The sequence below is a fragment of the Tursiops truncatus genome, chromosome 20 (assembly GCF_011762595.2).
Source record: "Tursiops truncatus isolate mTurTru1 chromosome 20, mTurTru1.mat.Y, whole genome shotgun sequence".
Lineage (NCBI taxonomy): Eukaryota > Metazoa > Chordata > Mammalia > Artiodactyla > Delphinidae > Tursiops > Tursiops truncatus.
In genome coordinates this window covers 25,731,834-25,749,771 of record NC_047053.1, presented here as the reverse complement: position 1 = coordinate 25,749,771, position 17,938 = coordinate 25,731,834, and positions in this window count along the sequence as shown.

Below are 17,938 nucleotides of genomic sequence, written 5' to 3'. Positions count from 1 at the left end.
TCCTAAAAGACTTTAATGAAACATTATAGCCATAAAACTATAAAATTTAATACTGAAAAAGGATTTAGATATCACCCGTAGTTTATTATTTTGTTAATTTATTTATGTACTCATTTGTTTGATAGGTATTTATTGAATATTGATCAATATTTATCAAACAAGTGACTATATAAATAGGTAAAAGAATAAATTAAAGACAATACCTGAATTCTCCTTAAGTATGAAAGTTTATGCTTCCATGGCTATAACAGCTATTGTAGAAAAGATACACGAGATACAAATTCTTATCTTTAGCTTGCAGTCCACATGAACACAATTAATTAGAGAAAGTATTTTATGTATGTCATGGATTATCTAGTCCACCACTTTTACAGCTGATAGAATTGAGGTACAAAGAGGTAATACCTTGAATAATAACTTGGTTATCCAGTTAGTCAAAGCCTGTTGTCACAGACCCATGAAGACCAAGTGTCCCTAGTGTATTTTGCCTGTTAATATAAATATAATGACATACAAATTAGGTGTTATGAAAGATGAGTTTATAGTGTTTCCTGTTAAAACATGCTTTGTGTGAACTTTATTAAATGAAAATGATAATTCACAAAACTAGGTTTGTTTGACTACTGGAAGGGATCAGAGAATAAAATCACCAACCACCTTCCTTCCAGTAAGGGGATTCCAGAGACTAGCTGAAAGTATTGTATTACGAAGTCCCTTCCGTTGCCCTGACAAATCACCACAGGGGATCCAAGTTCAGCACTAGGATGTTTCAGACCATGTCTAGGGTTTCAGCTGGGTTGTGATCTCCAGACTGCAGGGCTGCACCTCCATATGAATCAGCATAAATATGGGTTCCTCTCTTAAAGTGGAGCACTCAAGTTTGGATCCAAAGCCTGACTGAGATTGTAGACTATGCTTTTCGTAACTTCAGGCAACCTAATTTAGGCCATTTCCACTTAGAAAAGGTCTCATTCAGGTCCTCTCTACACACTGTCTCACTAGGGTTTTGTGTCCATGAGGGTAGATCAGATTTTGTTTGGAAGTTTAAAAACCTTACAATGATACTCCTCTCTTTCCTTCAAACCCCACATATGATTTGTCAACAGTTTTTGCTATTTCTACTTCCCACATAGCTTGGATTTTTCCACTGCTTTCCATCTGTACTACCCACCTAGCCAAAGCCACATGACGGTTCCCCTGATTGCTCAGTGACCTTCTGATGGTCTCCCTGATGGAGTCCACGCCCAACACAGAGACACACAGAGTGCTATATTAAAATGCTGAGTTATCCTGTCACCCCACTCCTTACAACCATTCATTGGCTTAGGGGTGCGTTAAATAACATTCAAACTTCTTCCCCTAGCCTACAGAGTCCTCCGCCATCTGATTGGCCCTTCCTGCATCTTCATCCCCATTTTCTCCACCCTCCCCTCACTCACTAGGCTCCAGCCTGCTGTTCCTTAGTTTCTGGGTTGTGCCAAGAATGTCCTTACCTCAGAAACATGGTCCTCACTCTTTTCTCTGCCTCAGCAGCTTTCCCCACACCCTTCACTCATTCTCATCCTTTGGGTATCAGCCTGAATCTTCCTTCCATAGACTCTCCTCCTCAGCCTCTTTTATTTGCTATCTCAGCCATTTGCTTTTTTCCTGTATAAAATTTACTGCTACTTGTGATTGAACCTGCACCCCAGTGGGTGCAGTAGGAAAACTAAAAAGTAAACAAGTAAGTGCTCTTTGCTTTCCAACAATGATCTTGATCTGTAATTAGCTGAGCATCTGTCTTCTCCATTAGAGCATAAGCCCAAGAGCAGAGACCTGTCCATCCCTCTCACCACTGTTATCCCCAGTTATGAACATGTCATAACATGTAAATATCTGTTGAGTGAATTAATATAAGAATTCAGTTGATCCTTACATATATTCATATATATATGAATTATATATGAATTGTATACTAAGTTCTTTTGTCAGTTCCATTAGATTTTAAGTTGTTCTCAGTTTTCTACATAGACAATCATATTGTCAGGAGTGGGGAAGATAATTGCATCATAGCTTATCCAATAGCTATATCAATTATTTCCCTTTCCCATGTTATTATATGGGCTGAAACTTCCGAGGAGATATCTCTGGCTCCATCATGGGAAATAGGGTAAACTAGCAGGTAGAGCTCCAGGCCCCCAGTCTTGCCTCAAAAATAAAAGCTAAGCTTTAGTTGGTTTTCTAATTGCTCTACAGAAGAGTTTATGAGGGGAAAATGGTTCAACTCCCCAAAAGAAACTTGAGAATCACTGGGCTAAAACTTCTGAAACAATGTAAACAGTGGTATCCCAGTCATCCTTGTCTTTTGAAAAATGATCACTGATTGACTATTTAATATAAGCCAGGTAATATGCTAACTAGTTAAAATACGTTTTCTCACTACAGACCCTATGAATTGTATATCAATATTTCCATTTAAGAAATAGCTTTAAAAAGACTAAGTGAGGACTTCCCTGGTGGTGCAGTGGTTGAGAGTCCGCCTGCCCAGGGACACGCCTGCCATCGTGCCCCGGTCCGGGAAGATCCCACGTGCCGCGGAAGCGGCTGGGCCCGTGAGCCATGGTCGCTGAGCCTGCGCGTCCGGAGCCTGTGCTCCACAACGGGAGAGGCCACAACAGTGAGGAGGCCCGTGTACCGAAAAAAAAAAAGACTAAGTGAAATGTCCATACATGCAAAGGATCCAAATCTTTCTAATTCTAGCCACTTCTCACAACTACTGAGGTAAATAAGGCCATATATGTGGAGATTTTAAAATACATTCTCCCCTTTAGTAATTTGAAGGTAGACACATTGTACTTTCTAAAAAGTAGCCACAACAATATCTCTTATCCCACATAACCTCGTATGATGTGACTGTGACACTCATACCACCAAAAGGTAGTGTCTGTGTCCCCTCATTTTGAATAAGGGTGAGCTTCTGCCTACACTCAGAAGTGATATTCTGTGACTTCCAAGACCAGGTCATAGACGATAATACTGCTTCCTGTTTCTCTAGACGATAATACTGCTTCCTGTTTCTCTAGGAAGTCCATCTCAATTCCTAGATGCCATGAAATGAGGAAGACCAAGCAGCCTTGGAGGGGATCCAAGGCCACTGGCTCACAGCCCTGGATGAGTTTATAGCTGGCAGTTAGCACTAGCTTGCCAGCCATGTAAGCAAGTCATCTTGAAAGTAGATACTGGGAGAGGAGCTTCAAGATGGTGGAAGAGTAAGACGTGGAGATCACCTTCCTCCCCCAAAATACATCAGAAATACATCTACATGTGGAACAGCTCCTACAGAACACCTACTGAAAGCTGGCAGAAGACCTCAGACCTCCCAAAAGGCAAGAAACTCGCCATGTACCTGTGTAGGGCAAAAGAAAAAAGAAAAAAACAGAGACAAAAGAATAGGGAGGGGACCTGCACCAGTGGGAGGGAGCTGTGAAGGAGGAAAGGTTTCCACACACTAGGAAGCCCCTTCATGGGCGGAGACGGTGGGAGGCGGAGGAGGGAAGCTTCGGAGCCACAGAGGAGAGTGCAGCAACAGGGGTGCGGAGGGCAAAGCGGAGAGGTTCCCACACAGAGGATCGGTGCCGACTGGCACTCACCAGCCCTAGAGACTTGTCTGCTCACCCGCCGGGATGGGCGGGGGCTGGGAGCTGAGGCTCGGGCTTCGGAGGTCAGATCCCAGGGAGAGGACTGGGGTTAGCTGTGTGAACACAGCCTGAAGGAGGCTAGTGCACCACGGCTAGCCGGGAGGGAGTCCGGGAAAAAGTCTGCAGCTGCCAAGAAGCAAGAGACTTTTTCTTGCCTCTTTGTTTCCTGGTGCGCGAGGAGAGGGGATTAAGAACGCTGCTTAAAGGAGCTCCAGAGACGGGCGCGAGCCGCACGCAGCTAACAGCGCAGACCCCAGAGACGGGCATGAGACGCTAAGGCCGCTGCTGCCGCCACCAAGAAGCCTGTGTGGGAGAACAGGTCACTATCCCCACCTCCCCTCCCGGGAGCCTGTGCAGCCCGCCACTGCCAGGGTCCCGTGATCCAGGGACAACTTCCCCGGGAGAACGCAAGGCGCGCCTCAGGCTGCTACAACATTACGTTTGCCTCTGCCGCCGCGGGCTTGCCCTGCATCTGTACCCCTCCCTTCCCCCGGCCTGAGTAAGCCAGAGCCCCGAGTCTGCTGCTCCTTTAACCCTGTCCTGTCTAAGTGAAGAACAGACGCCCTCAGGCGACCTACACGCAGAGGTGGGGCCAAATCCAAAGCTAAACCCCGGGAGCTGTGCGAACAAAGAAGAGAAGGGAAATCTCACTCAGCAGCCTCAGGAGCAGCAGATTAAAGCTCCACAAACAACTTGATGTACTCTGCATCTGTGGAATACATGAATAGACAACGAATCATCCCAAATTGAGAAGGTGGACTTTGGGAGCAACGATATATATTTCTCCCCACTTTTCTCTTTTTGTGAGTGTGTATGTGTATGCTTCTGTGTGTGATTTTATCTGTATAGCTTTGCTTTTACCATTTGTCCTAGGGTTCTGTCCATTTTTTGTTTGTTTTTTAGTATAGTTTTTAGGACATGTTATAATTGGTGGGTTTGTTTTTTGGTTTGGTTGCTCTCTTCTTTCTTTTTTATCTATCACTTTTAAATTTTTTTTTTAATAATTATTTTTTATTTTAATAACATTATTTTATTTTACCCTCTTATTTCTTTCTTTTTTTTCTCCCTTTTATTCTGAGCCATGTGGATGACAGGCTCTTGGTACTCCAGCCAGTTGTCAGAGCTGTGCTTATGAGGTGGGAGAGCCAAGTTCAGGACATTGGTCCACAAGAGACCTCCCAGCTCCACATAATATCAAACGGTGAATATCTCACATAGATCTCCATCTCAACGCCAAGACCAGATCCACTCAACGACCATCAAGCTACAGTGCTGGACACCCTATGCCAAACAACTAGCAAGGAGGAACACAACCCCACCCATTAACAGAGAGGTTGACTAAAATCATAATAAGGCCACACACATCCCGAAACACACCACCAGACATGGACCTACACACCAGAAAGACAAGATCCAGCCTCATCCACAAGAACACAGGCACTAGTCCCCTCCACCAGGAAGCCTACACAACCCACTGAACCAACCTTAGCCATTGGGGGCCGACACCAAAAACAATGGGAACTACGAACCTGTAGCCTGTGAAAGGAGACCCCAAACACAGTAAGTTAAGCAAAATGAGAAGACACAGAAACACACAGCAGATGAAGGAGCAAGGTAAACACCAGCCACACCTTACAAATGAAGAGGAAATAGGCAGTCTACCTGAAAAAGAATTCAGCATAATGATAGTAATAATGATCCAAAATCCTGGAAATAGAATGGAGAAAATACAAGAAACGTTTAACTAAAGACCAAACAAACAGTGATGAACAACACAGTAAATGAAATTAAGAATTCTCTAGAAGGGATCAGTAGCAGAATAACTGAGGCAGAAGAGCGGATAAGTGACCTGGAAGATAAAACAGTGGAAATAACTACTACAGAGCAGAATAAAGTAAAAAGAATGAAAAGAATTGAGGACAGCCTTAGAGACCTCTGGGACAACAATAAATGCACCAACATTCAAACTATAGGGGTCCCAGAAGAAGAAGAGAAAAAGGGACTAAGAAAATACTTGAAGAGATTATAGTTGAAAACTTCCCTAAAATGAGAAAGAAAATAGTCCAGGAAGCACAGAGAGTCCCATATAAGATAAATTCAAGGAGAAAGACGCCAAGACACATATTAATAAAATTAACAAAAATTAAATACGTAGAAAAAAATATTAAAAGCAGCAAGGGAAAACCAACAAATAACATACAAGGGAATCCCCATAAGGTTAACAGCTGATCTTTTAGCAGAAACTCTGCAAGCCAGAAGGGAGTGGCAGGACGTATTTAAAGTGATGAAAAGGAATGTGTACAACCAATATTACTTTACACAGCAAGGATTTCATTCAGAGTTAATGGAGAAATTAAAACTTTTACAGACAAGAAAAAGCTAAGAGAATTCACCACCACCAAATCAGCTTTACAACAAATGCTAAAGGAACTTCTCTAGGCAGGAAGCACAAGAGAAGGAACAGGCCTACAATAACAGACCCCAAAAAGTTAAGAAAATGGTAATAAGAACATACATGTTGATAATTACCTTAAATGTAAATGGATTAAATGCTCCAACCAAAAGACGTAGACTGCCTGAATGGGTACAAAAACAAGACCTGTATATATGCTATCTACAAGAGACCCACTTCAGAACTAGGGACACATACGGACTGAAAGTAAGGGGATGGAAAAAGATATTCCATGCAAATGGAGATCAAAAGAAAGCTGGAGTAGCAATTCTCATATCAGACAAAATAGACTTTAAAACAAACACAATTACAAGAGACAAAGAAGGACACTACATAACAATCAAGGGATCAATCCAAGAAGAAAATATAAAAAATTGTAAATATTTATGCACCCAACGTAGGAGCACCTCAATACATAAGGCAAATACTAACAGCCATAAAAGGGGAAATCAACAGTAACATAATCATAGTGGGGATTTTAATACCCCACTTTCATCAATGGACAGATCATCCAAAATGAAAATAAATAAGGAAACACAAGCTTTAAATGACATATTAAACAAGATGGACTTAATTAATATTTACAGGACATTCCATCCAAAAACAAGAGAATACACTTTCTTCTCAAGTGCTCATGGAGCATTCTCCAGGATAGATCATATCTTGGGTCACAAATCACACCTTGGTAAATTTAAGAAAATTGAAACCATATCAAGTATCTTTTCCGACCACAGTTCTATGAGACTAGATATCAATTACAGGAAAAGAGCTGTAAAAAATACAAACATATGGAGGCTAAACAATACACTACTAAATAACCGAGAGATCACTGAAGAAATCAAAGAGGAAATCAAAAAATACCTAGAAACAAATGACAATGAAAACTCGACGATGCAAAACCTATGGGCTGCAGCAAAAGCGGTTTTAAGAGGGAAGTTTAGAGCAATACAATCCTACCTTAAGAAACAAGAAACATCTCAAATAAACAACCTAACCTTACACCTAAAGCAATTAGAGAAAGAAGAACAAAAAAACCCCAGAGTTAGCAGAAGGAAAGAAATCATAAAGATCAGAAGAGAAATAAATGAAAAAGAAATGAAGGAAACTCTAGCAAAGATCAATAAATGTAAAAGCTGGTTTCTTGAGAAGATAACAAAAAATGATAAACCATTAGCCAGACTCATCAAGAAGAAAAGGGAGAAGACTCAAATCAATGGAATTAGAAATGAAAAAGGAGAAGTAACAACTGACACTACAGAAATACAAAGGATCATGAGAGATTACTACAAGCAACTCTATGCCAATAAAATGGACAACCTGGAAGAAATGGACAAATTCTGAGAAATGCACAACCTTCCAAGACTGAACCAGGAAGAAATAGAAAATATACACAGACCAATCACAAGCACTCAAATTGAAACTGTGATTAAAAATCTTCCAACAAACAAAAGCCCAGGACCAGATGGCTTCACAGGAGAAGTCTATCAAACATTTAGAGAAGAGATAACACCTATCCTTCTCAAACTCTTCCAAAACATAGCAGAGAGAGGAACACTCCCAAACTCATTCTACAAGGCCACCATCACCCTGTTAACCAAACCAGACTAAGATGACACAAAAGAAGAGAACTACAGGCCAATAACACTGATGAACATAGACGCAAAAATCCTCTACAAAATACTAGCAAACAGGATCCAACAGCACATTAAAAGGATCATACACCATGATCAAGTGGGGTTTATCCCGGGAATGCAAGGATTCTTCAATATACGCAAATCAGTCAATGTGATACACCATATTAACAAATTAAAGGAGAAAAACCATTTGATCATCTCAATAGATGCAGAGAAAGCTTTCCACAAAATTCAACACCCATTTATGATAAAAACCCTCCAGAAAGAAGGCATAGAGGGAACTTACCTCAATATAATTAAGGTCATATATGACAAACCCACAGCTAACATGGTTCTCAATGGTGAAACATTGAAACCATTTCCTCTAAGTTCAAGAACAAGAAAAGGTTGTCCACTCTCACCACTCTTATTCAACATAGTTTTGGAACTTTTAGCCACATCAATCACAGAAGAAAAAGAAATAAAAGGAATCCAAATTGGAAAAGAAGGAGTAAAGCTGTCACTGTTTGCAGATGGCGTGATACTAAATGTAGAGAATCCTAAATATGCTACCAGAAAACTACTAGAGCTAATCAATGAATTTCATAAAGTAGCAGGAAACAGAATTAGTGCACAGAAATCTTTTTTTTTTTTTTTTTTTTTTTGCGGTACGCGGGCCTCTCTCACTGTTGAGACCTCTCCCGCTGCGGAGCACAGGCTCCGGACGCGCAGGCTCAGCGGCCATGGCTCACGGGCCTAGCCGCTCCGCAGCATGTGGGATCTTCCCGGACCGGGGCGCAAACCCGTGTCCCCTGCATCGGCAGGCCGACTCTCAACCACTGCGCCACCAGGGAAGCCCCACAGAAATCTCTTGCAGTCCTATACACTAATGACAAAAATTCTAAATGCAGAATTAATGAAACACTCCCATTTATCATTGCAACAAAAAGAATAAAATGTCTGGGAATAAACCTACCTAAGGAGACAAAAGGCCTGTATGCAGAAAATTATAAGACACTGATGAAAAAAATTAAAGATGATACAAATAGATGGAGAGACATAGCATGTTCTTGGATTAGAATAATCAACATTGTGGAAATGACTATACTACCCAACGCAATCTACAGATTCAATGCAATCCCTATCAAGCTACCACTGACATTTTTCACAGAACTAGATCGAAAAATTTCATGATTTGTATGGCAACACAATAGACCCCGAATAGCCAAAGCAATCTTGAGAAAGAAAAATGGAGCTGGAGGAATCAGGCTCCCTGACTTCAGACGTACTACAAAGCTACAGTAATCAAGACAGTATGGTACTGGCACAAAAACAGAAATATAGATCAATGGAACAGGATAGAAAGCCCAGAGATAAACCCAAGCACATATGGTCACCTTATCTTTGATAAAGAAGGCAAGAATATACAGTGGAGAAAAGGCAGACTCTTCCATAAGTGGTGCTGGGAAAACTGGACAGCTACATGTAAAAGAATGAAATTAGAACACTCCCTAACACCATACACAAAAATAAACTCAAAATGGATTAAAGACCTAAATGTAAGGCTAGACACTATTAAACTCTTAGAGGAAAACATAGGCAGAACACTCTATGACATAAATCACAGCAACATCCTTTTTGACCCACCTCCTAGAGAAATGGAAATAAAAACAAAAATAAACAAATTGGACCTAATGAAACTTAAAAGCTTTCACATGACAAAGGAAACCATAAACAAGACCAAAAGACCACCCTCAGAAATGGAGAAAATATTTCCAAATGAAGTAACTGACAAAGGATTAATCTCCAAAATATACAAGTAGCTCATGCAGCTCAATATCAAAAAAAACAAACAACCCAATCGAAAATGGCCAGAAGACCTAAGTAGACATTTCTGGAAAGAAGATATACATATTGCCAACAAACATATGGAAGGATGCAAGCAGCACTAATCATTAGAGAAAGGCAAATCCAAACTACACTGAGGTACCACCTCACAGCAGTCAGAATGGCCTTCATAAGAAAAATCTACAAACAATAAATGCTGGAGAGGATGTTGAGAAAAGGGAACCCTCTTGCACTGTTGGTGGAAATGTAAATTGATACAGCCACTATGGGGAGCAGTATGGAAGTTCCTTACAAGACTACAAATAGAACTACTATACGACCCAGCAATCTAACTACTGGGCATATACCCTGAGAAAACCATAATTCAAAAAGAGTCATGTACCACAATGTTCATTGCAGCTCTATTTACAATAGCCAGGACATGGAAGCAACCTAAGTGTCCATCAACAGATGAATGGATAAAGAAGATGTGGCACATATATACAATGGAATATTACTCAGCCATAAAAAGAAACGAAATTGAGTTACTTGTAGTGAGGTGAATGGACATAGAGTCTGTCATACAGAGTGAAGCAAGTCAGAAAGAGAAAAACAAATACTGTATGCTAACACATATATATGGAATCTAAAAAAAAAAAAGGTTCTGAAGAACCTAGGGGCACAAAAGGAATTAAGACGCAGACTTGGAGAGTGGATTTGAGGACACGTTGAGGGGGAGGGGTGGGCTGGGACAAGGTGAGAGAGTGGCATGGACATATATATATACTACCAAATGTAGAATGTATGTCTGGTGGGAAGCAGCACCATAGCACAGGGAGATCAGCTCTGTGCTTTGTGACCACCTAGAGGGGTGTGATAAGGAGGGTGGGAGGGAGATGCAAGAGGGAGGAAATATGGATATGTGTATACATATGGCTGATCCACTTTGTTTTACAGCAGAAGCCAGCACACCATTGTAGAGCAATTATACTCCAATAAAGATGTCGGGAAAAAAATTTACAAGCTATTAAATATAAAATAAGCTACAAGGATATATTGTACCACAGGGGAATATAGCCAATATTTTATAATAACTATAAATGGAGTATAACCTTTAAAAATTGTGAATCACTGTGGTGTATACCTGTAACTTATATAATATTGTACATCAACTATACTTCAATAAAAAATATTAAGCTCATCCAAAAAAAGAAAAATATATAGCGATTTTATACTACCTTTCACTAACCTTTGCTATTTCTTGGGTTTGCTTATATTATTTTGGAATGAAAACCTAGATTATTACTGTTATGGTTTACAACATCCATCCTGTTTTTAAAGAATTATATTTTTATATTTGCAAATTGCTTCAAAACCATGCTTTTATTGTTCACTGTTAGTTCTTTTAAGCTAAGTCTCTACTGTTCTTGAATTCTTAATTTTGACCCATCCTTAAAGTTCTGTAAACATTGAGGATTGAAATTTAGCTTTAGGGAGAATTGCTTGATTTGTGTTCTTCTCTAGAATACATGATTTTTTTCTGTTTTAAAAGGCTCAATTCATGTAGAAAGCTTGATTTATCTTTTATATTCAAGAATTTTGCCTGGTTATACCTAGGCATGTGTTTCGTTTATTTTTAGTGACGTTTTTAAAGCTTCAAACTTAAATATTTCTTTAGCTTAAAAATTTCTTCTTCTGTCATTTAATTTGTGTTCTCCTGGTTTCATTTCCTGCTTTGGAATTCCTACTTTGTGTAACTACATGTTTTGGACTCCTTATTTCTTATCTTTTCTTTCATTATTTTCAATTATTTATTATTTTCCTGTGAATTTTGAGAGAATGCTCAAGTTTTTCTTCAGCTTCATTAATTGGATTTTTTCAGTGTAATATAGGACATTCACTCCTTCATTGGTGGCGGGTGAACATAGCAAATATATTTCTAATTTTCACCTAGCTTTTCCAGACCTCAGATTTTTCCTTATTCATGACAATCAACCCTCATTCATTTTGGAGATGATGTATCTTTTAAGTCTTTTTAAATATTTGCTCTTTGATTATGATAAATATATTTCGGTGCAATTCATAGAAAAGGATAAGCAGTGCAGGGAAAAGAAAGTGGCAGGATAAATATTTGGCAGTACTGTATATTGCAAATTTGAGTACTGGTGTATCTTTTTTAGATTCCAATGTTAATTATGGAGTGTTATCAATTTTGGCTCTAGTTTCTAACATATCTTCATGGAGAATATGAGACATAAAAGGAAACTTTTAAAAATACAGCAGTGAGGAAAGCTGAGGCAGACTAAATTTGCTCCCATAAAGATGGGACATCCTTGCAATGGCACACTATGTAGCCATTTTGATGGTCCTCTTATTGACATGGAGAGATGTTTGCCATACATAATTAGGGCTAAAAGCGAATTTTCAAAAACTGATATACAGCTTGATCCTATATTTGTGGGAAAAGTAGCATACCTATCAATCACTGTCACAGGCTGGAGAAAATTGTGATCTTTTTGTTCAGAACAGTTAAGTTTGCTAAATCGATACAAACTTGTAGTCAGTAGAGGGCGCAAGGAGAGAGAGAAGGAAGTGAAGTGAAAAAGCTGATGTATGAGCAGGATGAAGGTTTTCATAACATAAAGATTATTCTGATTTCCTTTCCATTCATTTATCCAAGAAAATTTCAAAAAGATCATAGAAGCATAACTGAAGTTTGACTATTGCTTTTACAACAAAATATTTGGCATTATCTAGAGAGTCAAAGCACATACTTTCAAGGGGTAAGGGGAACAGAAAATAATTGAGTGCCTATTTTGTGTCAGGCACTGACATATACATTATATACCGTGGTCTCCTATGTAGAACATATTTTGATGTTTCATCAGACATTGCAGTCACATTAACACAGCCTTGATGAGGTTTTGATTAAAGAAAACGTCTATAAAGCTTAGAGATACTGACAAAATCTGATGGCTACAGATCACTTTATAGTTTATTAAATGCTTTCAGATTTACTATTTCATTTCATATAACATCCTTTAAAACAGATCCTTCTTTTAAAGATGAAGGCTGAGTGGTTTATGGAGTGTGGCAAAGTTAAAGATTCTCTCAGCAAGGCTTGTGTGTCTGGGCATGCTGATTTCCATATGCTGTCTCTCAAATAATCTAGAAATCTTCAGACATAACACCTTGGCCCCATGAAAGAGCCACACGATATGAGCAATAGTTAATACCAATGCAAATCAAAGAATTTTTGTCCTCCATTATTTTTTACAGGATTTGACATTATAACTCACATCTCTGGCTCCCGGATTAATTAATCTAGCTTTGGTGGTTTCCAAATGCTAATTTGGAGACATGTACTGAAAAGTGTGAAAAATAAAAGCAATTTCATGAGGTTATATCCTGTTTTTGGTTTTGCTCTGAAGTATTCTCTCTTTTAAGGAATAATCATGATTGTGGATGGTGGTACGCTGCTTTTTTTTCTTTAAAGTATTTGTTTCGCAAAAGAAAGCAAGCTCATAGATACAGAGAACAGATTAATGGTTGGGGTGGGGGCAATAGGTGAACTGTTTCGATGTTTCTTTTGCTTAATTTACATAAATTGAATTGTTCTTTAAAAAAATTTACACCACGTGTGCAGAATCTGGCACAGCTTAGGCATTCCCATCAGTGTTAGCTCCATCCACAGAGATGCCAGCTGAGACTCACATGGGACCTTTGTCCATGTCTTCCATGACGTGACTTTTACTACTTGCCAGTGGTCGACCCATCCAACTCCCAACTGTCATTTTTCTGAGATAATTTGCCCAGCGTGTGTGAGTGGGAAAAGGGAGAAGAAAGGCAGTCAGGAGGATTCATTCCTAGGGCATCTGGATACAGATCAGATCTCCTCCTATGTGCATGTCATGCAGACTCCATTTAGATACAAAGGGGTGGGACTGGGTTCCTAGGGAGAAATTAAACCTCTTCACTTCTGCCTGGTCTATATGAAGCAGTTCCCTGGTTACCTCCTCCAGGCTTTGTGATTGGTTGGCTGTGGAAGTGAGGGAGGAGGGAAGTAAGCTGCTGATGGAGCTACAGCAACCCGTTTTTGCAGGCCCTGGGAGGGAGAGGGGAAAGGAGGGCTGAGCAGCACGGGGAAGAAAGAGTCATTTCTCTCCACCGACTGCAAACTCCGTGCTCACAGCTCACATCTCTCTGGAATCCAGAGGCCTCTTTGGCCAACGAGTCCACAATGCTGGATATTTTTATCCTGATGTTCTTTGCCATCATAGGTCTGCTCATTCTGTCCTACATTTTCTATCTGCTCTAGGGGCTTGCAGCAGTGGCATGGAGCCTGCAGGAGAACAGCTCAGGGCGGGAAGGATGAAGCTGACTGGCCCAGCAACCTGCTTGTGGACACACCAGTGGATTTTTGCTTCTGGTCATTATTTTGGGTATTGATTCAAAAACAAAACTACAAGAGATCCTGTTTTCCTGTGTTTTTCTCAGATGCATTGATGTAGTATTTCGCAAACCACTCTGAAAAGAATGAGAAAGGCCAACTTCTTTCTTAGAGAAAGAAATTGTAAGAAATTGTAAGAAAAATTTTGGAGCAGAATAATTGTCAATTTGTAAGGAAAAAAAGGTCCTATTCGTTGCTCTAAACCATGTGTTATTGTAAAAATACACAGAACTCACTATTTTAAAAACACCTACCACCTCTTTCAGATGAGATATTCCCAAGCCCTATATTGAAAGGAAATTATTATTTTAAGCTTAAAGAGATGATCATGAAGTATAGAAAAAATTGGAAAATAAAGATTAGCTGTGATGCATTTAAAAGTAATGGAATGATTCATGGTAGCTTTCTGACACGGTCAGAAACTGCAAAGAAAATACTAAGAGGGAGTCAGTTCACCTGTGCAGGCTTCAATATTCTCAAATTTGAAATGCAAGAGCTGGACTAAATGGTTAGCAAGCCCTCTTGCAGCACTAGCAGTATATGTGTTCAGGACTTTTTGACTTGTTTGTATAGTTTTACAATTTGTGAGTGCTTTTGCAGCCTACATGTTTGGGGCATGAAATGGTTAGTGGGAAAGTCCTGGCCGGTTGCAGCTGGTAGAGAGTTGATGGTGGTACACACACACACACACACACACACACACACACACACACTCGTGCATGCATATCAGAGTCCACATTTCCACGCGACAGAGGTTTTTCACAGCGGAGCTCAACCTGGAAACGAATTCATTCTGCTAAAAGAAGGGAGGGAGATCTATAAACCAGCCCACCACAGCGCTGGGAGAGCATGGAGGCAAGAGTGATGGCATGCCCAGGGTGTAAAAGGAAGTCATAAAAGTAGGTAAGCAGAATGAGAGAGAGAAGTTTTTGAAGGTAATAAATAACTGGAGAGGCATTCCATAGGGTGTATTAGAGGAAAAACATCTTTACAAAGAGTGGATGAGATGAGACTCCTTATTAATGCCACATGTTCTGTGCAGTTGCAGGTGCAAAACCTGCTAATTTCCTGCCACTGATGTTAAAGGTCAGGAAACAAGGAAGCCACAGTCCCAACACCGAACAGAATAGGGCTCAAAGAATGGGTTTGGCAGCTCCTGGAAGCCACAGAACATCAGACAGACCTAGAGCAGAGAAGGCTCCCTTAGGCCTGGCTGGGTCTTTATCAGACCCACACAAGTGTATCTGGGGGCAGGGAGTTGAAACTTTAGGGTTTCTATAGTGTGTTGTACAGCATTATGCTTAGTCTTTGTGGTAGTCTCATTCCATATCACAGGTTCAATCAGTTCAACAAAGTTTCTAGTATTTATAGTGTTCCACATTAAAGAAATCCTCTAGATATTGTTATAAAGCATTGCATTGTTTGCACAGACCTGAATTTTCAGTGCTACCAGACTTTGTGCCCAGACTTTGTTCCACATTAAAGAAATCCTCTAGATATTGTTATAAAGCATTGCATTGTTTGCACAGACCTGAATTTTCAGTGCTACCCAGACTTTGTGCCTGGAGGATAAAAACATGACAGCAGCATGTCTTCCTCAGAACACATTGCCTTGACTAGGCTTCTTTCTGCACTTTACACTTTCTTAGACCCACTCACATTCCATCCACATACAACCCAAAGGCATAATGCTGATGTTTCCAATGAGGGAAACTGAGGCACAGAGATGCTAATTGATGTGTCCAGAGTCACCACATTTTAAACCGTAGAGCCAACCAAGATAAGCTAAAATCCAGGTCTTCTGACATCTAGTACCTCAATAAAGTTTTGCTAAGGAAATGTGTATTACATGCCTACTGTGCATCAGGTTCTATGCCTTGGTGCAGGGGACACAAGGATACATTTTGCAAACCCCCTACTCTTGAACTCTCAGAATCTCAGAGGAGATAAACTAGCAAGCAGAAAGTTTCCACATTATTTGGCTAGGGCTACAATATTTGTAAGTGTAGAGCAGTGTCCACAACCAGGTACAATTTTGCCCCCCAAGAGACATTTGGCAGTGTGTGAAGACATTTTTGGTTCTCACAGCTCGGGAGTTGTTACTGGCATCTAGTGGGTAGAGCCAAGAATGATGTTAACATCCATCAATGAAGAGGACAGCCACCCACAACAAAGAGTTATCCAGCCCCAAATGTCAAAAGTGCCTAGGTCGAGATACCCTAGCATAGAGCAATATAGGGACACAGTGGAAGTGAAGTCAGGTCTGCCTGGTCCAATGACAGAGGAGGACTTATCAGGGAAGTAGGTGTTGCTTGAGGTATCAGGAAAAATGAGTAGACATCATCCTGAGTATAGGTAAGAACCAACAGGCAAGAGGAACATGAAATAGTGTGTTGTATTTGCAATTTGATCTAAGCTGAAGCTGACCCTTCAATGAAAAGGGACCATTGATGGTTTTAACCAGAGAACCATGTGGTTAAGTGTACATACTCAGTAGTTTGCTAGATTAGTGTCAAGCAGAGGATCTCAAACTTCATTTGGGATATGAATAAAAAATGCAGGTTCCTGACCTACCAACACACACACACACCAAACATCCTGGTGCAATAATACAGTAGGTCTAGGTAGAACCCTGAAACACATATATTTTTTTTTTGTAAGTACTCTGTGCAATTCTCATGCAGGTAGTCCAACTCCTCACTGGTATACAGAATATATTTGATGGTGGTAAAATTATACTCCTACCACAAAGAAAACAAAAAGGAATTTCAGAAAGAGAGGAATATATAGATTCATCCTTGTCTCTGCTCTAATCCATAATGTGAGGGTCTGAACTGGGTGCTTATATAGGAATCTGTGTTAATGCAAGTCATAAAGCAGCACAGCTGCTCCCTTCTGGATTCTGTGACCTGAGACAGAAGAAGCACTAAGGAAGTGCACGCTCCTTGTGACACACTCTTGGCAGCCCCTGGGAAGCTCAATTGCTTCTCCAACTTGAAAAATTCTGTGTCCCAGAGCCTTCTTGGTACAGCAATACGTGCTTCCTGTTCCCAGAGAGACCCACCCTTGGGCTTTCCCACCAGTCTTCCCTAAACCTGGCTGCTCCTGTGTCCTGTCACGTTAAGATGTGAGCTGAGATCTCAGACTTATATCTCATCATGTCAGTCACAGCAGAGTAAGGCTCCACCAGTGGGAATTCTGCCCCTGATGCTTGCCTTCCGAATTCAACTTGCCATCTGTGGCTTAACTGATTTCCTTGGACACCTCACACTTCTTATGACATTGGCTTTGGATCAGCAAGAGTGGAAATTAGCGTGTAAACACTGCAATCCTAGAATTTCTGATTTGAACTGGAGGAAACCTTTGCACTGCAGTCTGTCTCTGAGCCAGATGTCTGCAACTCTCCTCTCAGGGAAATAGATGAATATCCACAGTAAGAGGTCAATGGCTTTGCTGACAGATGCTGCACCAGGGAATATTTTTTTAAAGAGATTTCCTGGTAGCTAGGGTAGTTGTGTTAGCTATTTTCCCAAGTTGTCTCATCTACGTTCTCTAATAATGACATGGGAAATTATAGGACCCCAAATAGGATTTTTTAAATAGAATAAAAGGAAAGAATAGTCCCCCCTCAGAGGGGACCCTGAGATCTGACAAATGGGACCCTGAGAGGTTGGGTGTCTTGCCTAAGGTCAACAAAAAGGGAAAAAAATGATTCAAACCCAAGTTTCCTCACTTTCAATTTATGGCTGTTTTCATTGCACAACAAGAGTATAGAGTCAGAAATGTTAATTTTGTTGTGAAAGTGAGCCAAAACCTTACCCTGTAACCCTAGAAAGAAAGAACAAGTCATATCAGAGCTGTAAAGAAGCCTTTCCAAACTAAGTTTAACTTAGAAGATAAATAGAAATAGTCAGGGGAG